General features: G+C 40.5%; 1 protein-coding gene and 2 long non-coding RNA genes across 4 annotated transcripts in view; all 3 read right to left on the reverse strand.

Annotated features, from left to right (window-relative positions):
- Positions 1–20988, reverse strand: part of PPARGC1A (PPARG coactivator 1 alpha) — a 369787-nt gene that overhangs the window by 117453 nt on the left and 231346 nt on the right. The gene's annotated exons all lie outside the window — the stretch shown is intronic.
- The window catches only part of LOC116785531, a 168728-nt gene that overhangs the window by 29648 nt on the left and 118092 nt on the right, over positions 1–20988 (reverse strand). The window lies entirely within an intron of this gene.
- On the reverse strand, positions 5497–7591 carry LOC116785530. Its single transcript, XR_004356576.1, has 3 exons — positions 7443–7591; positions 6549–6624; positions 5497–5728 (listed from the first exon to the last, which is right to left on the reverse strand). It is a non-coding gene; the product is annotated as an uncharacterized LOC116785530 (long non-coding RNA).

The raw sequence follows: 20988 nt of genomic DNA on the forward strand, positions 1-20988 counted from the left end.
CATCAACAGACTCCCTAAAAATATGATCAATGATGCTGTATGAAATGTCATTCTTTACACACTTTAGGAGGTTTGGCAATTAGCACTTCAAAACGTTATGACTGTATTGAAGGTTTAAAAAATACTTGCAAAAAAAAAATAACAGAACCATATCCCTGAAGAATTCTGCTGAATTAGAACAAAACACTGTAAATCTTAGCACCTGACAACACTAGTTTTATGAAATGATTCAAAAAATGCATGTTATTTGAGAAAGTTATATTAAAAAAAAAGTGTTAGAGCTAGGATTTGATTAATGAGACTGTGTCTAGAACAAGTACATACTGCTGTGGTACCTCAGTAGTGTTTCAGACGTAGGAAGGACCACTATTTTCCAAAGCATCTTTTTAAAAGAAAACAACCTGACAGAGCTGCTTGCTCAATACAGTGTGGCTTTTAACTGGGAGAAGCTACGAAACGCATTATAGTTCACTTTTCTTGGATGAAGAGAGGCTCTTCAATTATAAAAATGTAAAAGGGTGAAGACTGAATCATGGCGATGAAAGTCCCATAAATACACATCTCCTCACTCACTGCATGCAGTGTGCAGATACAGCAGCAAGCAAGGTGAGAGAGAGTTAATGCTGTACACCCTCCTGCGCTGCATTCACGTTATTTAAAGGACGGCACACTTTTCTGAGCCTTGTTTTAAGAATACCTCTTACTGTAGCAGTATGTCAAATATTTTGGTTGATATTTAAATAATTAATGAATGCTAAACTCTTCTCTTTTTTTTAATAGAAGAATAAAACCGTCATATTCAGAAGCTGACCTTTTTTTACTCTGCTATACAAACCCATTAACAATACCAAAAAACATATCCCAAACATAAAAAGCTTTGAAATATCAATTTAAAGGCTACTTTCTGCTATATCCTTTATTGTAAATGTTACCACGAAAAAGGCAGAACCGAAAAATCAATTTTTAATATATTTCTTCCTACCACAGGATATCGGAAACATTAATGGTTTCTACATCTACATGGCTACCTTACAAGCTCTGCTCTTCCCACATTTGCCTTTAAAACATGATTAATGTATGTTTGCATATATATTTAAAGTACTCCTCGATGTATATTAATTAACAATAACAGAGTATAAACAACTTTCCCATTGTTTGATTACCCAGAATAACAGCTTGATATTTATACAGCTGCTGCAACTTAGTCAAGAGAAAATGTTGCACATTTTTGATTAGCTAACTGGATTCCAAACAAACCAGGAATCCAGGCAGGAACCAGACTTTTGAAGTTAAGTTTTGAAGACACTACTGTTCTGCAGAACTGAAGTACCTCTAGCACAGACATTCTTTTGCTAAAGTTTTCTGCCTTTAGACTTTCAATGGTCAAGGAATACCGATTAAGTTGTAGAAGTTCCACTGGAAATAGGCAGCACAATGAAATTATCTAGCAGTAGCTAAACTGAAGTGAGTGTGTATGAGGGATGGTTATGAACAGCCTTGTGCAATCTGAGTGTGGAAATGTTCCCTTTATTTTTCTTCTTTCTGCTGCTTCCAAAAAGTCTCCCCTTTCTATCTTAAGTCCATACATACAGACAATTCTGCATAATTGTAACATTCCCTATTTTGAATCAAATTTCATCCTATTGCTCCTAGTCACTCCAGTTTCCAGGCTTTCTTCACCACTATTGCTTAACCTAATCCATCAGGTTTTTGGAGATGAGGGTGGAAATTTCCTCTGTAATCAACAAAGAGAAGTAGATGCCTTTGAAAGCCTGAACAGAGAGAAATCTGGATTAGGAATCTAATTAATTACGGATTATGAATTTAAATTACAGGGACCTCTCTTTGTTCATAATGTATGTATTTACTTCAGGACGACTGGTTCACTGTGTGCCTAAATCATGAGGATGAGATACAATCTAGATATTTTCCTGAGGTACACATCACATTCTCTACCACAGCTTTCATGAGGAATTTTTCTTCCTCTCTTTCCAGATCATATATATGTGTATGTTATTATTCTACTAATAAAATAAACCACATGCAAATCAGTAATATCAATCTCAGCCTAAAAGTAGCACACTAGACTGGAAAGCAGAATAAAAGACAACTGGGGAGTATTGAGAGGCTGTGAAGCCACTGCAGAAAATCACTAAACTATGTTTGCTTGGGCTTCAGGTTTTTCTCTTTTAAATAGCATCAGCCTTTTCACACTGTCCCACAATCAGAAACGTTAGTCAGTTTACTGGATGGTTTGTGGTGAAGACTGAACCTGGTATTATTGGAATAATCTATGTGAAAATATCACTATTTCAGAAATATACAGAGGTATTGTTACAGTAATACTGCACTATTACAGAATCATTAGAGAAAATTTTCCTGCTGCCCGTAAACACATCATTTAAACTCCACGGTGTTGCACATGAAAAAGCCTCTTCTCCAATCAACCAGAACAGACTTTGCTCCACAAATGTAAACTGGATAAATATTATTCTTAACATATTAAAAGGAATCAATGATAAAACCAACTTTTCATATCACATGAAAGCCATCAATGCATGTCATGTCATTTTAAAGTGATTTTTTAAGTGTTAAACAGCAGAAACCTGAAAGGTCATGAAAAGTTTTTTTTGTTCCCTTTTAGAGAAGGAAGGGAGTAATCCCAGGGATTTACAACTAATTGTACAATTTCATCACTGAATAATTGCAATAAGTAAAAGTCTATTTAAACTATCTTACATCTGTCAGGTCACTGCTGTCAGCTGCAAACTCCACTCATCACAACTGCTTTCTAAATACCACTGCATATCACAAATGCCATCACAACACTTTGGTGCATCACAGAAAGTTAAGAATGGGCTTGTCCCCAATTTTAATGATAATCACAGTGTCATTAAAATGTAGGTTTTATTTTTGCCATGATAGCTGTCAAGCTGTAAGCACAGTAATATGCCTGTGGGAAACCCTGTTGAGCCCCTGTAAGAAAGACCTATCTCTGACAGTAAGGAGGGAGCACAGCATTCCTAGAACAATGTGGAAAATGTGAAGTCTCTCAGGAGAAAAAGATTTAATTCACTTTTTCATGTTAGTCGTTGCTACCTATTGATGTCCTAAACCTGCTGCTGAATACTAGGGAATTCAGAGTAAAAAACCATAAGGTAAAGCTTTTACCAGCATGTATCTGAGCATTAATTGAAATGCCTTAAGGCAGAGTAAAACTGCTTCTGAAACATTTACATGAGATGAATAGATCTTGGATAAGGAGGAAAAAAAAAAAAAAAGAGTATTCGCAATAGTTTTCCTTAAAGCTATGGCCATCGGTCTTTAAATACAATGACTTTTTGACTTAAATTCTCAGATCTAAAGCCTGTTGTAAAGAACCCCAAAGTCTGAGAAAATATGGCTGGATAAAATACCCCAGAACTATTTAAGGAAAAAAAATAGTGCTTATAGGATTGGTCTTTTAATGGCAAGTTTAGTAGAGAGTGGGTTTGGGTTAGTTTTTTTTCTATTGAGGGCTCTCAGAGAGTATTTGTCAGGGAGCCTTTGGGGATATGTAATTTAGGTACATCATCCTCTGTGTACAGTACACACAACACCAAACACACAATTATGACTGAGTCCTATCCTCCTTTCACTTTATCTTCTGAATAATAACCTGTGTCATTACAGAAAACCATTTTTTACTGCAAATGAGGTTGTATGCCAGGACAACTTCCCCTCATCCCATTCCCGCTGCAGTCCTGGAGAGCCACATCAAGTCCCAGGTAACATGGGAGAGACACAGTGTAGAGAGCCTGGCCCCCATGTCCCCATGGGGCACGGGGCAGAGGGCATGCTTCTCAGGAGGGAAGGGTGGTGAGGGACTGGGTGGAAAGCATTAACCCCCACACCCATCCAAGCAGTCTTTGGGGAGGAAATTCTAATTCTGGAGGAATTCTAATTTTTTTCTTTCAGAAGCGATGTCACTGACCAAAGTGCAGTAACTGCTGTCTGCTGGCCCCTGATAATAGGCAGGTTTTGGGACCATCAAGCTTTGGGCAGCTTAGCCCAAACCTAGGTTGGTCTCACCCATCTGCTTGTAAAGTCTGCTTTTCCAGCTACTCCCTGTCACTTCTCTTGTGACTAGCATATGGAACACGTACCCACATGGCCACGGCACAGCTGATGGGAATGGCATTGCCTCATTGAGGCTTGATGGGGCTGGAAGTTGCAGGGCCAAAACTGATAAAACTCTTTGGGAGCAAACTTAGACTTTCCACAGGTCCTGGCACCAGGATCCCAGCAGGGTCCCCCACCCCCTGGGGAAAACAAGGCTCTGAAGTTGTAATCTGATTTAAAAGCTCCCAGCAGGGAATTAATTCCCCTCCCAAGCAACATTGTTCAAGAAGCTTGGGATCTGACTCCTGAGGAAGTGTGGCAAATTTCTCCTCTGAATTTGTTGGGATCATCTTTTAACCCTGGCATCTCATCTTGCCTTTTTCGCCTCGATTAAGGAGCTATCTGCTATCGAAGTTATCGTCTTCAGGTAATACCTTGTAGACCATCATCCCATCATCTCACATCCTCCTCTTGGACAAAGTAAGTAGATTGAGCTTCTTAAGTCTGTAATTGTAGGGCCTATTTTCCAGAGATTGAGTGAATTTGCTACTGACTTTAATGCTGCCAGGATTTACTCTCAGAGCCTCAGTTGATGTAACTTCTGTGCTCAGAGGTCAGAAGAAAATGTAACTAAACCATCGCTGAGATTTTCTGATTCCAAATATCTCCTGCAAATCTCTCACTGTACACTTAGTATTTTGCAATCTACTTTAATTAAGGCTTAGCAATCAGAAGAAAAAATCTTTGAAGTTTAACAATTCAATAATGTGTGAAAATGTTAAATGCTAAGTCCTTTTGTGTAAGCTCTATTCTGTTCTTTAACAAATTTCCAATATATGAAAAAGCTTGTTCAAAGAAGATAAAGAAAAAAACCCTAGTGTTAATAACACCTTGTGGCTAGCATACTCCTTAAATTCAGTTATTTACCAAATGTTATGCTGGTGACAGTGGAGTGCTTGGCAAAAACCGGACAGTAAATCATATAAAATTATACTCCCATGCAACCTTAAATTTTGCATTTTAATTGTCTTTAAACAGATCTTGACAGTGTTATAGCCTAAAATATGCAATATAGCTCTAGATAACAGAAAAACAAACTGAGAGATCAGAAAATAGCAGTAAGAATTATGATTGGATTTGTTTCCTCTCAGTGCAGTGCATTTTATGCCTCTGAAATAGAGTGAGCAAAGTGGAGCCTCCAAGTACTGCTGACTGGACCAGAACTTCAGCTGCTGTCTGGAGTGGGTGCCGGCAGGGAAGGACACACAGGAGGCGGTATAATGGGTACCCTCACAGCTGAAGAACTCAAATCAGACTTACAGGCATGTGACAAATCAAGCCAAAGATCCTAATATTTAAGAAAACTAGGGCTGCTTTATTTCCCTGAGAGTTGGGCAGAGCTGTAACAACATACTAAGAGCATACGGAAGTACAACACACTAACCATTGGTTGCATTTATAATAGTATTTTTGGACATAACTTAAAAGGACTATTTTGTTTCATGTTTTGGTCTACTTTTGCTGGCAAGAAGTACTTGTGTAATCATGCCTGGGTCCTCATGAAAGGTATGCTACCCACTGTAGTTTTCACCATTTGAGTGCTCTCACAACTGACTGAACTTGATACCTAGGAAAAAAAGAGCGGTCAGAAACTTCAATACAAATGCTATAATATGTATCCTAATAGCTTTACTGCTGAGAGACTGGTGTTAGGTTTTATTGTTCATAAAATTTGTATTGATAACTACTTAAGCTATATTAATGATTCCCACATATGACTTTCCTAATAATCTATAACAAGCCATGAAATCTACTATTTGTGGTAGGACCCACCCATGAAATCAGGCAACTTTGTCCATAATTTTATAAGTAATACTATTGTAAATATTGTGGTAAAATACGCAATATAAATGCAAGTGTACCATCATATCCACAGCATATGTATTAATGCAACCATTAAATGGAATAGTACTGCCACAATATTAATACATTTTAGATTATAGTAGCAGAACTAATACACATTAGCTTACATCATTTTCCTACAGTAATTACTGGAATACTACATTATCCATAAGAAACTGCCATCTGCCTTCAAGAACCCTATTTATCTACCCTTTCAGAGCAGCAGGAGCCCAGCTGGCCTCTCTGGAGACAGAGCTCCAGCTGAGGAGCAGTAACAGATATTTCAGGAACAGCAGAGGTTCACAGGCCAGTGTTTTGGTGATACCAACTTCTTGGAGCTGTGTAGGTACCACTGACATGGGAAGCTCTTTGGGAAATGTTTGCTGCAGAAGCACCCTCACCTCAGAGCTGTGGATGCCTGGCACTTCTGTGTTCTCTACCTTCTATTCTCAGCCAAAAAAATCTGATGAAAATGCTGGAAGATAGGACTGGAGGAGTTTTGTTTTGTGATGGTGAGAGGTGGAGGAGTTCTCAGATTAATTTACCAGATTAATGTTGATCCTGATCAATGAAAATGATGAAAGGCTATAAACTCCTCCTGAGATACTCGGGGCTTTTCAGCTTACAGCAAAGGCATAAATACACATTTCACTTATAATGTAAACTGAATATCCTTGTTTTACCAGTTTTAAGGGCTGCCCTAACTCCTGGCCAGAAGCAATCCTTATTCTCTAAGAATTCCTGTTCTCAGGAAAAATGAAATGACAGACTGTTGTCGGATGGGTCAGCCCTTGTGGGACTGAACTGAGCATCTCCAGCCATCAAATGGAGGGTCTTTGTTTCTCACTGCATGAAATGGAGACTCTGAATCCCACAGAGTGTACAGTCACAATGCTTTCGGCCTGCTAATTAAATGGATTTCACAAGTTATCCCAATTGGAAAAGTAACAACTATTTTTCACAAAACTACAGGAAAAATACTCTGTTCAATACAAAAGATTTTCCCCTTGCAGAAAATGGGCAGAACATGGTGAGACACTGGAATGAACCACACAAAAATCTAGGAAGGTAATACTGGTAAGAAATGTCATAATGGAATGGCTTTCCATTCCAGGATCTCACATTCCCACATGTGATTCCTCTTATTTTTATGTCCCTCATTTGCAAGACATCCAAATCAGTAGTGCAGGACTTTCTAGTGCCTGCAAAATCTTGCATGATATTAAAATGCTAACTGTGTGCAAATACCATTAATTACTAACTGAAGTAATTTTTCTTCTGGGCTCTCAGAAAACCTTTCTAATTCCATTTTCTAGATGAGCACTTCTTAAATGGGCACTGCATACCCACAACAGGAACATGCTGGGGTTGGAGCCAGCTCAAGCACGGGCTGGGAAGAAAGGCTTAAGATGGAGAACTTTGCTGCATCCATGATTTACCCCTCACGCTGACATGCCCTTCTCCACTTCCAACAGGACCCTGAAACCCATCTCATTCCTTCCTCCTGAAGAGGCAGCTGGCAAAAGCTGGGTTGAGGACAGAGATGCACAAGTCATAGAGCTAGTTTGCTCATTCCTTCTCTTCTCAGTGTTCCCTCCTAACTACTATGGAATGCTTACTGTATCCCAGTCACATCACAAGGATGCCACTTGGCAGGGAAGCTACTGGGAGAAAGTGCAAGGAGATGAATACTGAAGAAGTGTGTAGTCTAGAAACACAGTTGCAAAGGCTAGTAAATCCCTCTGAAGTCTGCTCCATTCCTGCTCTATATCCCAGTGTAAAACTGACTCTCAAAGCAAAGACACTGGTTCTCAAAGCAAAGAGCAGAGACAGACAGCATGGCAGGAGAAAGACAGTCAAGCAATGCAACTCCGAACAATATCTGTTCCAAGAGAATTTTGCCCCTGTTACTATCACTGGCAAACCTGTAAAGCACAGGTAAGTCCCAGGATGCAAACTGTGTCCTTCACACCAAGGAACAACTCACTGGCAGTTACTTAGTTTATAGCAACACATCCTGATATGCAGGGACAGTTGATGTCCCCACTGCTTTGAAGTGCTTATTTGAATCATGGAATCACAAAATATTTTAAGTTGAAAGGGACCCACAAGGACCATCAAAGTCAAATTCCTGGCCTTGTGCAATACAGGCCCAGGAATCACATCGTGTGCCTGAGAGTATTGTCCAAATGCTTCTTGAACTCTGTCAGGCTTGGTGCTGTGACCACTTCCCTGGGGAGCCTGTTCCAGTGCCCAAACACCCTCTGGGTAAAGAACCTTTCTCTAATATCCAACCTAAACCTCCCCTGACACAACTTTAGGCCATTGCCTTCAGGTCCTGTCACTGGTCACCACAGAGAAGAGATCAGTGCCTGTCCCTTCTCTTCCCCTCATGAGGAAGTTGTAACTGCAATGAGGTCTCCCCTCAGTCTCCTCTTCTTCAGGCTGAACAGACCAAGTGACCTCAGCCCCTGCTCATACAGTTTCCCCTCAAGGCCCTTCACCATCTTCATTGCCCTCCTTTGGACACTCTCTAAGAGCTTAATATCTTTCTTATATTGTGGTGCCCAAAACTGCACACAATATTCAAGGTGAGGCCACACCAGTGCAGAGCGGGACAATCCCCTCCCTTGACTGCCTGGTGATGCTTTTGCCTGATGCCCCCCAAGACACGGTTGGCCCTCCTGGCTACCAGGGCACTGCTGACTCATATTCAACTTGCCATCAACCAGGACCCCCAGGTCCCTTTCCATGGCACTGCTTTCCAGCCTCTCATTCCCCAGTCCGTATGAACATCTGGGGTTGCCCCATCCCAGGTGCAGAATCCAGCAGTTTCCCATGTTGAACTTCATATGGCTGGTGATTACCCAGTCCTCTGATTTGTCAAGGTCTCTCTGCAGGGCCTCCCTGCCTTCAAGGGAGTCAACAGGTCCTATCAGTTTTCTGTCATGTGCAAACTTGCTTAGTATCCCTTCCAATCCTGTGTCCAAGTCATTTGTGAAGATGTTGAAGAGCACAGGCCGAAGATGGAGCCCTGTGGAACCCCACTAGTGACAGGTCACCAGTCTGATGTTACCCCATTCACTATCACCCTCTGTGCTCGATCTCTGAGCCAACTGCTCACCCACTGCATGATGTGTTTATCCAGCTATGGGCTGGACATTTTGTCCAGAAGGATCCTGTGAGAGACAGCATTGAAAGCTTTACTGAAATCCAGAAAGATTATGTCAACTGGCTTCCCTTGATCAGCTAGGTGGGTTACCTTGTCATAAAAGGAAATCAGATTTGACAGATTTCAGATGAGAAACTCCCAAGTGGCCTACACCCCATCACATCCTCAGCACACAAAGATCACACTTCTCCACTTCTCTGAAGAGAGAAAAATTCAGAGGAGAGAGAAGGTGGGCCCCTTTAACAGAGAGACATAATTAACCATTCCAACAATTTATCAAGGTTTCTCAGGCATTTCCAACCATGGCAATTTTAAATCAAGGTTGGATGCTTTATTTCTGAAATAAATGCTCTTGCTCAAACAAGAATTATTTCAGGGAAGTTTCATAGTATATGTTGTAAGACGAGGTCAGCCTAGATTATCACAGTATTCCTTTCTGGCATTATAATCTATGAATCTATAAAAGAGAAAGGATTTAATTGATGAAGTTTAGCCCCATTAGCCCCTCATTACCAGATGACATTGTCATCATTACTCTCTGACTCCGAATGACTATAGATCCAAATTCAACCTTTTCTCTCCCATTTTATATCTATGATATACACACATGGTTTCAAGGGATTATAAAATCCACCCTTTACCTTTTCCCTGCATAAGTACATGGAAAACATTACAGACTTCAGAATTAACCTATTTGCAGGGCTCTGACACTTTTTTTTTTCTCAAAAGGAGGGGTTTTTTCCTCAGTAGGTTTTCAAAACAAATGAAAGGAACTGAACAAGGACATCCAAGGATTGCTATGATTGGGGGGGGGGGTGGGTGGTAAATGATGTGCAAAAGCCATGCCCAGGTAGACAACATAAGTTTACTTTTTCTTAGCCCAGTGACAACCTTAAACAGACCCCTCATCTGGATATGGAGATGATGATAACACTGCTATGAGGGAATAATGATTTATGAAAAGTCTTGTTGAAGCCTGGTTTGGGATATCATGTAAATTCTGAGCAGCAATTTTCTTACATCCATTTCTAACCCCCCCCCCCCAAGTTTGCAAAAGAAACCAGGAATAATTGAAAGCCTTCAGACATTCCATTAATTTTATAGTTACTCGTATCAAGTCATTCCAAATAATATCTGTGGCATTCACTTTTTAACTACTCCTCCTTTCCAAATTCTGTCCTCAGACAAGAAACAGTACTTAAGAAACTGGACTGTAGTGGAGCAGGTATTTCATCTGGCATCATTACAGGCAACAAAGGAAAACAATCTGTTGAGTTCACTTTTGTTTGGATTGGCCTGCTGCTGAAGAACTACTGCAATTTAGGAATATCTGAGACATGTGAAGTGTATGAACAGAGAAAATGCAGATGAAATAGTGAGTTGACAGAAGTCAAAGGCAAAGCTGGTAATTTTATTTCATTCCAAGTATAGTCTCTCTCCCACCCCATTTCTTCATTTTATAGTGCAATTTTTATTTTTACTAGATAAGAATGACTAAGCACAAATGCACAAATATATTTCTAAAATGTTGAAACCAAGGTTTATGGAGACAATTCCTTCAGGTATAGATGGACCTGTCTTCAACACTGAAACCAGAGGTTGAACCTTCCTGATGCTCAATAGCAGTCAGCACTGGGTGCCTCATGTCCATGGCTGCCCCGGCAACAGGCAGCTCTACAACAGGGTGCATTCACCAAATGGAGGACACACATCAAAAGCCTTGTCTTTATTTTTCTCTTTTCCAAATTATAAAGGCTCTTTCTCTCTTTCTCAAATGGGCAGCTGAAGAATGAATCCGTGCCCCATTTTCAACAGTTTGCTTCTCAGAAGAACAAAGTAAAGAAAGATATTTATAGCTCAAATCTAAAGTAAACCATACCTGAGAGGCCGGATTAGACAAAAGTCCTTTTTTATCTCAGGTTTTTGCTACAGATTAGGGAAGATTAAGACAGCATCCTGTTCTCACTGTTGTCTGAATGACTGCAGCAAAGTGGAAGTTTTAGCAGATTCCCATTAACATGAAAGGCCAGCAGTGCTTAAAGGTAGGCACAAAAGAAGTTTTTCTACCAGCCCGTGACACTTCCCAAGAGCTGACAACAGAGAGAGTTCAAAACAAGTAGTTTGGGTTAATAGTGTACTTGCATGTAAATACATAAAAGCTTCAGTGCCGTAAAGCTAATTTAAAAAAGGACATTTCTCTTTATAGTTCCCCTGAGTATAATAGAAACTATGATATTCTTTCTACCATAATGTACGTTTCATTAAAGAGCTGGAGCTATAATTGTCTACATCAGTACATGGCAGCAGACTGGATAAATTGTCCACATAAATTGCTTAATACAACTCGGAGCCCCGTTCCAGAGAGCTGGTGACTCCTACAACTGCATCAAAGAGTCCTACCTGAGGTTATGCCACTACCTGCAGCTCCACAGAGCATCGGGCAGACCCAGAATGACCCCAAAACCCATAAAATCACCTGGTGCTGAACTCCACAAACACCACATTAAATATTTAAACGCATTCACTCCCTTCCACAATGGTCACAACTATGCGCCAGTAATATCGAAGATTTATCTGAAAGTTATGCATATGAAGTGATATGCAGGCTATTATCATTCTTAATAAATCAATAAAGTCAACTGAAAAATTAAACTGAGCATGTTTGGAACATCTGACAGCAAATAAATTTCGGTCTCTTAAGTGCGTCAGTTTCATTGCAATTTACTGCCTAACCTACAAGAGGGTTAAATCAGAAAAGTGAACAGAGCGAGAGAAGAGGTCTCAGAAAAGGAACTACAATGCATCGAATTGCAATTTACCAGTAAATCAGCATGGCAGAAGGAAATGTTTGTCCTAACAGGGCTGTTACATTTTTTTTAAGCCAGTTTTGTCTTGAACTTCAAGCTAATATTCATTAATGGCAATTTTAGGACTGTACTAAAATATAAAATATACTACAAATGTAGATATGTAATTTCATTGGTTTAAGGTTTCTGTGCATTATTCCTCATAAAATATGAATGCTCTTATCAACTCAGTAGGTAGGATGCAAAGTATCTCCTTTTAAGCCGAAGAGGAAAGAGGGAAATCTCAGAGACAACATGTAGACTCAGCATTCTCCCGAGTTTTTTTATCTTAACCACATTTTGACTTTCTACAAGATAGCTTTGCATGAAGGATTTAAGTTTTCTCATTTTTTTCATCCTGCAGCAAAAAAGAGAATAGAATCATTCAGAACGTAAGGTCTCTGAAATCCTACACGAATGCAACAACAAACAGTGGGCACTCATACACAGCACTTACATAAACATATCTATAAGAATATTATCTCAGATAAATACCTCTGCTGAACACATGAAAGTTTGCTGTTGTTAGTCCACAGTGTTTTAAGCCAGAGAGCTGTAACAAAGTAGGCAGCATATGTAGCGCATTCATATATACCAGGATATTAAATGCTGTTTCGTGAGCGCTTTTATGAGCCTCTGTATTCCCTGACCTCTTTTGTGGAAGTTATCGCTGTATTAGATGTTGTTGAACATACTTGATATGAAAGCATTGTCTGTTTGCTACCAGTATCTAACGAGTATCTCCCCTAGAGTTGCCAGCAAGGTGCTGATTAATTAACTGAAGTAGTGAAGCTGAATCGTACAACAGCTGTTTTGAGAATTGTCATTACCTCAGTCTCTTTCCCCATATATTCACTCCCTCACAGTGTTACCACTAAACTGTAAAATTGGGAAACTTTCCATTGCTCCTACCTTTACTCGTCCACACTCCATACCAAAGGAAAGGGCAGCCGCTCAAGGGTTATTTATAAAAAGAGAAGGGAAGCAAAGAAAGGAGGGAGAAGAAGATGATAAACTTCCTGGAAGTCACAGCTCTGCTGTCACTTGTCAATGGCAGCTGACAATAGATGGTCCTCCAGGCAGAATGTCAGAACAGGAATCACATATATCCTCTGCTGATTGAGAAGTTCGGCAGTCTGACAGCCCTTCCCTGGGACCACTCCGTGTCCCAGGGAGGCAGCTCGGCTCTCCAGGCTGGCAGTGCCGCGGATAAGGCCACCTAAGCAGCCACAGCCCACTCCCACGGTGTAATGATACTTGGCAGAGGATCCCAACCTGTGGACCTCAGCTGCCCCGCCAAATAAAGATGATTATTCGGGAGAGTATAATCTGTATTAAGTGGCAGACGGAGGGGTGGGGGAAAGTGTTGATAGGACACGCATTTCTCATTAAAACACACGGGACAGGCTTTCTGCACTTGAGGGAGCTGCAGATTTCAAAGAAGAAGGCGCGATGACTATTTTTTTCATTATAGCCTGAGAGAAATTAATGCAAGGTAAAGTTTGGCATACTCTCTTTGGGCTGATCACCTGATCAACCTGAGTAAGCTCTGCTTATTCCACTTGACATGCTCTGCCGTGACACGCTAGAGATCAAAACGTTAACACCAGCTGCATCTCTAACTGCTACTCTCTGCAATCTAATTTAATATTATGCTTCTTTACATGGGCCTCGCTTTATTATGCTTGAGAATTATGAAGACTAGAAATTACACATGTGATTAAACACCATCTAATCACTCCGTGTACTAAATAAGCCAAAATGCATTGGAAAATAGATCAGGTACAATTTTGGTGTGAAACAAATGAATGCAGGAATGTACCGCATTGATATAGATGAAGCATCTGCCTCGTGATAAAATTAAGTCTTGTGACAGAAATAAATCACTGTAGGGGAGAATGCAAACCATTATCCAATAGGATTTTTTCTTTTCTTCCTATGTGACGGGAGTTATTGGATTCCCTGATGTTAGACAGCCAAGTGCATCCATGATATGATGATAAATCAGGAAAGCTACACGATTTGAAATTTAGCAGCTATTTATTTTTGAGATGTTAAGATAAAGGAAAAACTACTTTGATTTCTGCAAGTAACTATTAAATTGGGAATCTCCTTTTCTGATAATCTGATTCTCTGTTACTATGTCATACCATCAAACAATGCCAGCAACCAGCAGTGGGTAGAATAGATTTTGGACTAAGATGAATACGGGAACCATTTATCTTTCTTTTTTCTTTTCCAATATTCACAGTTTTATCTAAAGAACATCATTTAAAGGTTACTGTTGACATAAGAATGTACAGTTCTTATTACATTTTCATTTTTGCATGAATATATACTTAAATGAAGGCAAAAAAAAAGGTTTTTGTTGCTACTTTCCACATTTGAATGAAAAAATCCATATGCTATGTTAAAAATACAGAATAAATAATGGAATTTCAGCATGTATAGTGGTTGATAAATGTGATTCACAAAACATATCTTCATGTTTTAATAGCTTTCCATTGTTAGAAGCATGCTATTAATTAGTGGGAAAATGGATTCATCTATCCAGGATGTACTTGTATTTCTTGCTTTTAACCCTTTTTTCACTATCGTGACTTTTGGCTATTACCTCAAAATATATTAGCAAGTGCTGGAAGGGATGTGATCGAGGGAAAATTGCTAAGTAGGATTTCTGTAGGTGCATTCTTAAGCAATCCTGTGGGGAATATCACTTAAACAAAACAAGAATCACAATTACGTAAACTATGATTAAAATGCAAACGAACAGGTGAAGGTAAGGAGTATCAGTAACAGCACTGACAAGCACAGTGCCAATTCAGTTGCCTTTGGTGGAAATACAGCAATAACTTAAACCTGATGGTCTTGCAGGTAGGCAGTGATGTCACCCTTTGGGCACGGTGTCAGATCATGGATGTTACCATGAAGGCACTTTCTCCAAGTGGCCTCTCTGCAGCCTGACCCGAGACAAGCTGTGCTGGGAGGGAGGGGGGAGGGGGGAAAGCACTGAATGTTGATCACTTGTAATTATGGTAATCTCCATCAGAAGCTTTAACTGCTCTAAACTCTGGTTGTCTTCAGACAGACCTAACTCCATGAGACAACAACATAAAAGCCATTACAAAAACATAAACTGCTCCTGCTGGGCATCAGCTTTAACGAGCCTGCGGCGCACAGACACGGGCACTCCACGCAAGGGAAGGAGATGCCATAACTCTGTTACAACCTGACGGGAGCAATACCATCAGCAAAGCCGGGCTGTGCCGCAACACAGACCGAGCTTAAAATCACAGGCTAACCAGGAGTGTTTCCTTGCAGATGAAGCAAGGAAAAGCCAAGTTATTTCTAATTACCAGTGTTTGGGAAACACTGTGCTGAGTGGGTGAAAGCTACTTATTATTTGACATCTTCTGGCTAACAAGGACATGGTTAACTGGCACTTGCTGATGTACCTCTAGGAAGGGAAGGCATCAGAGCAGGCAGCTAAACATCCTGCAAACTACATATGTAAAAAACCCCAATGCACACAGTGTTCTGCAAGAGACATGAAGGAGGGAGGGAAGACAGAAGACAAAACTTTGTAGGGCAAATCAAAAAGGCAGTTATTTGGAGCCACGGATCTAGGTGGGCTATGGGACTGAGACAAGTGAGTCAGCAACACAATCAACCAGTATTGGACTGCGAGGGGTAACATGCCTCCAACCAGAAGCACATCAGCCATCCAAGGCTTAGACAGCACAGCAGGAGGTTGCATCCAGGAGGAAAGGTTTTGCCAGTTTTCCAGCACTCAGGTAAATTCAGAGTAAGGTAGTGGGTGGGCTATAAGGCTGCTCTGCATCCAGCCTGCCAGGAGACAATTCTAGTCTCCTGGTCAACAACCCAGTACAGTATGGGGTCCTTGACACCCACTGTTGACAAAAGCAGGCTGTTTAGACCACGTACCACAGCTAAAAACCATGATTATTATTTTAAGGAAGAAGTGGACTTTTTCCATCCGTGTCTGCAACCTTTTACCTCTTCAGCAATATTTTAGTGGGCAAGTTTGCCAGATGTGCTCAGAAAGAGCAAGTTTTAAGTGACTAGAGTGCAGAAGTCTATCCTATTTGTATCACAACAGATGTAAACCTTCCAACAACCTCATCAGGTAACTGTTATTTCTATCCTGAAACAGTAGCCTGCCCCCAAAAGACAAGACACTTAAGAGTTTCAACACCAAAGCCAACAAGAGTTTTGGACCTGAGGAAGCAAGAGTAATGCCTGATGTATCTGTAATTATCTGTCTAAAACACACACAGCTCCCAAAAATACTGTTCGTGTTGCTGTAATACAGATGTTGAAATCAAGTACTCAAAAAGGCAGGGAACACAGAGCTCAGATAGATTCTTCAACCTTACTTTTGTCTCTGTGCTTATGCCTTTAAATAATTTCTATTTCTTTAATTAAATTAATAAACACCATTAAGAAATCTCAACAGGAAATACCACAGGTTGACACAAGAACATTATTATCATGCAGAGTTTCACACAGAAAAAAACACAACAGTGCAATGGGAAACACTGAGATTTTTAACTCATGTTTGCTTAAAACAAAATTATTCCATCTCATGGGGTTTTGTGTGTTTTGATTGTGGTTCTTCAGCTCACTCCACCAACTACCCCCTGCGGTCACCTCTTGTTACTGCACCACGGTGAGCCCCGGTGAGAGCCCCAGCCCAGTCAGCTGCAAGGAGATGGAGTCATGTTGCCATGGAGCCATGCATGGGGTCATGCTGCCATGCCATTCAGCCCCTGGGGTTCCCTCCCACTCTGCCTCCCCTTACCATTGGCCAATTCCCATGAACACAAAGCCAACTGACTTAGAGTCCTCTCCGAGCCAGAATGGGGGAGGCAGTGTTGACCATCGAAGAGTTCGGACTTCCACATCACTTTGAGACCTGGGCTAGCAGGATACTATAAATGCAGACAGCCTACAAGTCCTACACCACCAGAGTAAACCAGTTCCAAGATCTCTCTTATATACACTAAATTTAGGCTTCTAGCTCAGGAGCAAAGATGTGTTTTATTGCAGACTCTTAATTTAGATAGCTTAGAGTAAAGCTCAGCTGGAAGACTGGATGGTGAAATGGGCCATGGTGGAAATTGGTGTGAGATAACCTTTTTTATCCACTATGATCAATATATCAATGGAAAAATCTGAAGAGCAAGAGGAGAGAAGATGAATACATGCATAGCAAATTGCATTTCAAATTATTTCCACAGAAAGTTTAAGACTAAATTTGTTTTAACACTCATCTATAAAATCAGGGCATAAAGCAACCAGTATTTTATCACCAAGAGCATTCAAGTTTGGTTGCCCTTCAGAAATGAGGAAGATCAGACTATAATAGCTTTATATGTGAAAACAGTCTTTGATTGACAGAATCTAATCATTTGAAGGGCAGCAAACCCACATTAGGAAAGCAGAATTCTCTGTTCAAGTTCTGGCTTGCAACATCTATTAGCATCTTAACATTTGCCTGTACGAGTTTTTGCTAACTGAACATATTATTATTCTGTTACTATGGCAGAAAAATAGCGACCTTTCTTTCCAATGATAAAAATATGCGGGTACTTTTCCTGTAGTTTATATATCTTACACCATAGGTCATTTTTAAAGGGTTTTCTTTTTTAGGTCCCACCATTTATCTTCTCATTCTGAGAAAAAGCTAGTTTGTTTAGCACAACAAGACCTTCACATAACTTTCCGGTATCAATTATTATAGCGACAGAGCAACTCCCGTGTGAAAGGTTTCCTGTAATGTGTCTTGTGCAGACAAATAAACACAGGAAAAAAAAAGACAAAGTACACATAACCTTTTTGCTGTCTATCTTACAAAAAAACCTAAAAGTAAAGAGAATTAATCAGTAGTTTGATCGTAGAAACAAAGCCTTATACTGGCAACCCAACATTAACATTATAAAACTGCAAACCAAAAACATATGAAACAAGAACCATGACAAAGCACGTTTTTTCAAAATTATTTGGGGTGTGGGATTTTTTCCCTAAATGTGTATAATAATAATAATAATAATAAGAGTAAAAGGAACCTATGCAGAATCTTGTGTACACGAAGAGGTGTTGAGACTGTGGAGAGGCTTTTTCTTATGGTGTGTTTTCTGCTGTGGGCTTTGTCCTGATGTCCCCTACAAAGCATAACTGAGTACAAGTGTCTCACCCTGGGAGAACAAAGGATTTAGGTTGACTGCACAGAAATGAAACTCTATTTTAAATCCAATCATTATCCCACAATATCAGCCCTTCCAGGCTGACATGTGCTCTCTACATCAGTATTCATCAAGAAGAAATCAAAGAAAGGTGAGGGCATCTGCCATAGCCTAAGTTGCAGGAAGCACAGAGACTCCTACCTCAGGAGAACACCAGAAGATATTACATACTGGTTTTGTGAAATAGTACTGGGACATTGCAGGTTTGGGACAACAGCTTGAAACCCCAGTGCCACAGAGCCCAGAGGTTACCCAGGAACGTAGGGCCCGAGCAACTGTGCTGGCTTTGTGGCATACATTTCATGTGGAACATGCTGCAAACTCTACCTTTTAGAACAATTATTGCCTTTTAAAGGACAATTATGTATTATGTATGATGTATAATTTATTCCGGAGGTTACTGGTTTATAAAAGAGTCGTGGGCAAACTGCCAAGTTATCATCTGAACTGTAGTTATGAGTAATAACAAGGGTTATAATTTACATTCATACTCTGGTTTTAAGTTAATGAGCTATCCAGTATGAAACCCAGCACTTGGCTTTTTGTTTCTGTGTTTTCTCATATTCAAGAATACAGCTTAGTTTTATAATTTGCCTCTTAGACATGTGGCACCCTGAATACCTTTGACTAAACGGTCAGGGGAGTAACCATTTGCCTGAACAGAGAAGTCACCGTGTGCTTATCCCATGGCTCTTACACACAGAGCTCGACATTTGCACTTGCTCTGGTCAAAGACAAAATATTACCAGGAGAACAGGAATATGCCTTCTTCATCACAAAAAAAAAAAAAAAAAAAACACCAAAAAAAAAAAAATTTCTTTCTCTGCAATATATCCACTTCCACTTGTCCCCCAGTCACGAGGACAAGGTGCTTCAATGCAGCATTTCATCCAGAGTGCTGCTCCTCAAGTAGCCCGGCGCCAAGCTGAAGCACTGGGGATGAGCCACGTCCTGGGTATGAGACTAACAGAGGTGCAACTTTCTGGCCTAGGGGAGAGAATGCCAGTGATGGAGCCATGCTCTCACATGGACTCAATCTTCCCCAGCTGACCAGATAGTTCATTTATATTAGAAACCTGGAGTACAGGTTTTCAAGTTGCGATGAGAGACTGGGTAACACACCTGGTAAGGTGTCTTTTCCTTTTTGGCAACAGAGCAATAAAATAGAGTTGAACACCAAAGAGGAGACTGAAATCAAGGAAGTAACGGATTCACTGAGCTCATCTGAGAAAGAGCTACCACGATGTCCTGGCAAAAACATGAAGAGACAGAACTGATGGAAAGGACAAGAACAGAAGGGTAGAAAATACAGAGAGGCTTGTTGTTAAGAGGGCTACTTTATGTCTGTCACCAGAGAATAATTTTTAAATCCTGAGCCAGACTTTGTTGAATGTAAGCCTGGCAGGATCACCAAGCTTAATTTGCCCTTCATACCCATGGCACTGCTAATGGTAGCCCACTGGTACCTCTGATTCCCATAAGAAACCTGTAATCACTTTCCCTTCCCCTAGAAAAAGTAACAAATTATTAAGTCCTTGGCACATACAAAAGAGGCAATAATTAGATGATGCCATGCCTGGACTTTTCGCCAGTGATCTTCCAGTCATGGTTGTAAAGTGCTACTATGGAGCCAAGTATTAATTACCTCAAAATTAGTGCTTGGTGATGGACCAAGTCTTTTCTCATCCTAACTCAGTACCTCCAGTATACTGGTATGGAAGAAGTAAGCCCAAAGATCAGTTAAGAAAAGGAGAGTGGAAGTAAGCATGGCTCAATTTTCACTGGAAGTTTTGCTGGATCACTTGATTTTTGCTTGTTCCCCTCTCTCAGGCCTTGCTTCATCCTCTCAATCAGAGGACTTGGTTGACTTACCTGAGTCAGGATGAGGGAAGCTGGGAGCTCCCACTAAACCAAGGAGAGCCAGCTGCAGAGTGTGATTCTTTCCAACTGAAGACCTAAAGACAGCTGTGCAAGTACCACATTCTGTCCACTGACTACTCAGAGACATAAAGACTGCTCCATGGCAAGATGGATCTTTCAAAACTGTTGAAGTCATCATCTCTAAGCCGGAGGTAAGAGCTGTGTCTCAGCCATTGCTCATATTAAAGCAAGAAAATAACTGTTTCAGCAACTATCTCAGGGGAAGAGGCAGATGAACACTGGAAGTGGGATTCACCTCTACACAACAACAGGCTTTCTACTCCAGCTTTCACAGTGCTGTGGCAGCCCTGTGGACCCATGGCAAGCCCAAGAATAATGCTTAGGCACTAGGAATGCACACCCTTGGCTCAATCCTTCCTTTGTTTTACATTTTCACAACACAAAGTGAAGAGAGGAAGCTGGATGCTTTCTTCTGCAGTGTGTGTGTTCCAGAATAAATCTCTTTCACACTGTTACTAGATTACCCACTGGCCTTTTTGTCTAGTAAAGCTCTAAGAGATTTGCTAGTCACTGCTGCTGTATTTCCATGGGACAAAACCTTCTCTTTCTAAGCAGCCTTCTAAAAGCAAAGCAGTTATTTTAGAGTCCTATAACCCAGGCATGAGAACAGGGGAAAAAAGGATTTTCCTGAAGAAATGAAGGGTCATAAAACTTCCAGAAGATGAGGTCAAGGGCTTTAGGTTTAAAGCACTCACTAAAAAAGTGTTTTATCCAAAATATTTTTCTCTGCTTGCTAGGTTTTGAACACAGACTCTAAAAG

Source organism: Chiroxiphia lanceolata, chromosome 4, assembly GCF_009829145.1.
Source record: "Chiroxiphia lanceolata isolate bChiLan1 chromosome 4, bChiLan1.pri, whole genome shotgun sequence".
In the NCBI taxonomy this organism is placed as follows: domain Eukaryota; kingdom Metazoa; phylum Chordata; class Aves; order Passeriformes; family Pipridae; genus Chiroxiphia; species Chiroxiphia lanceolata.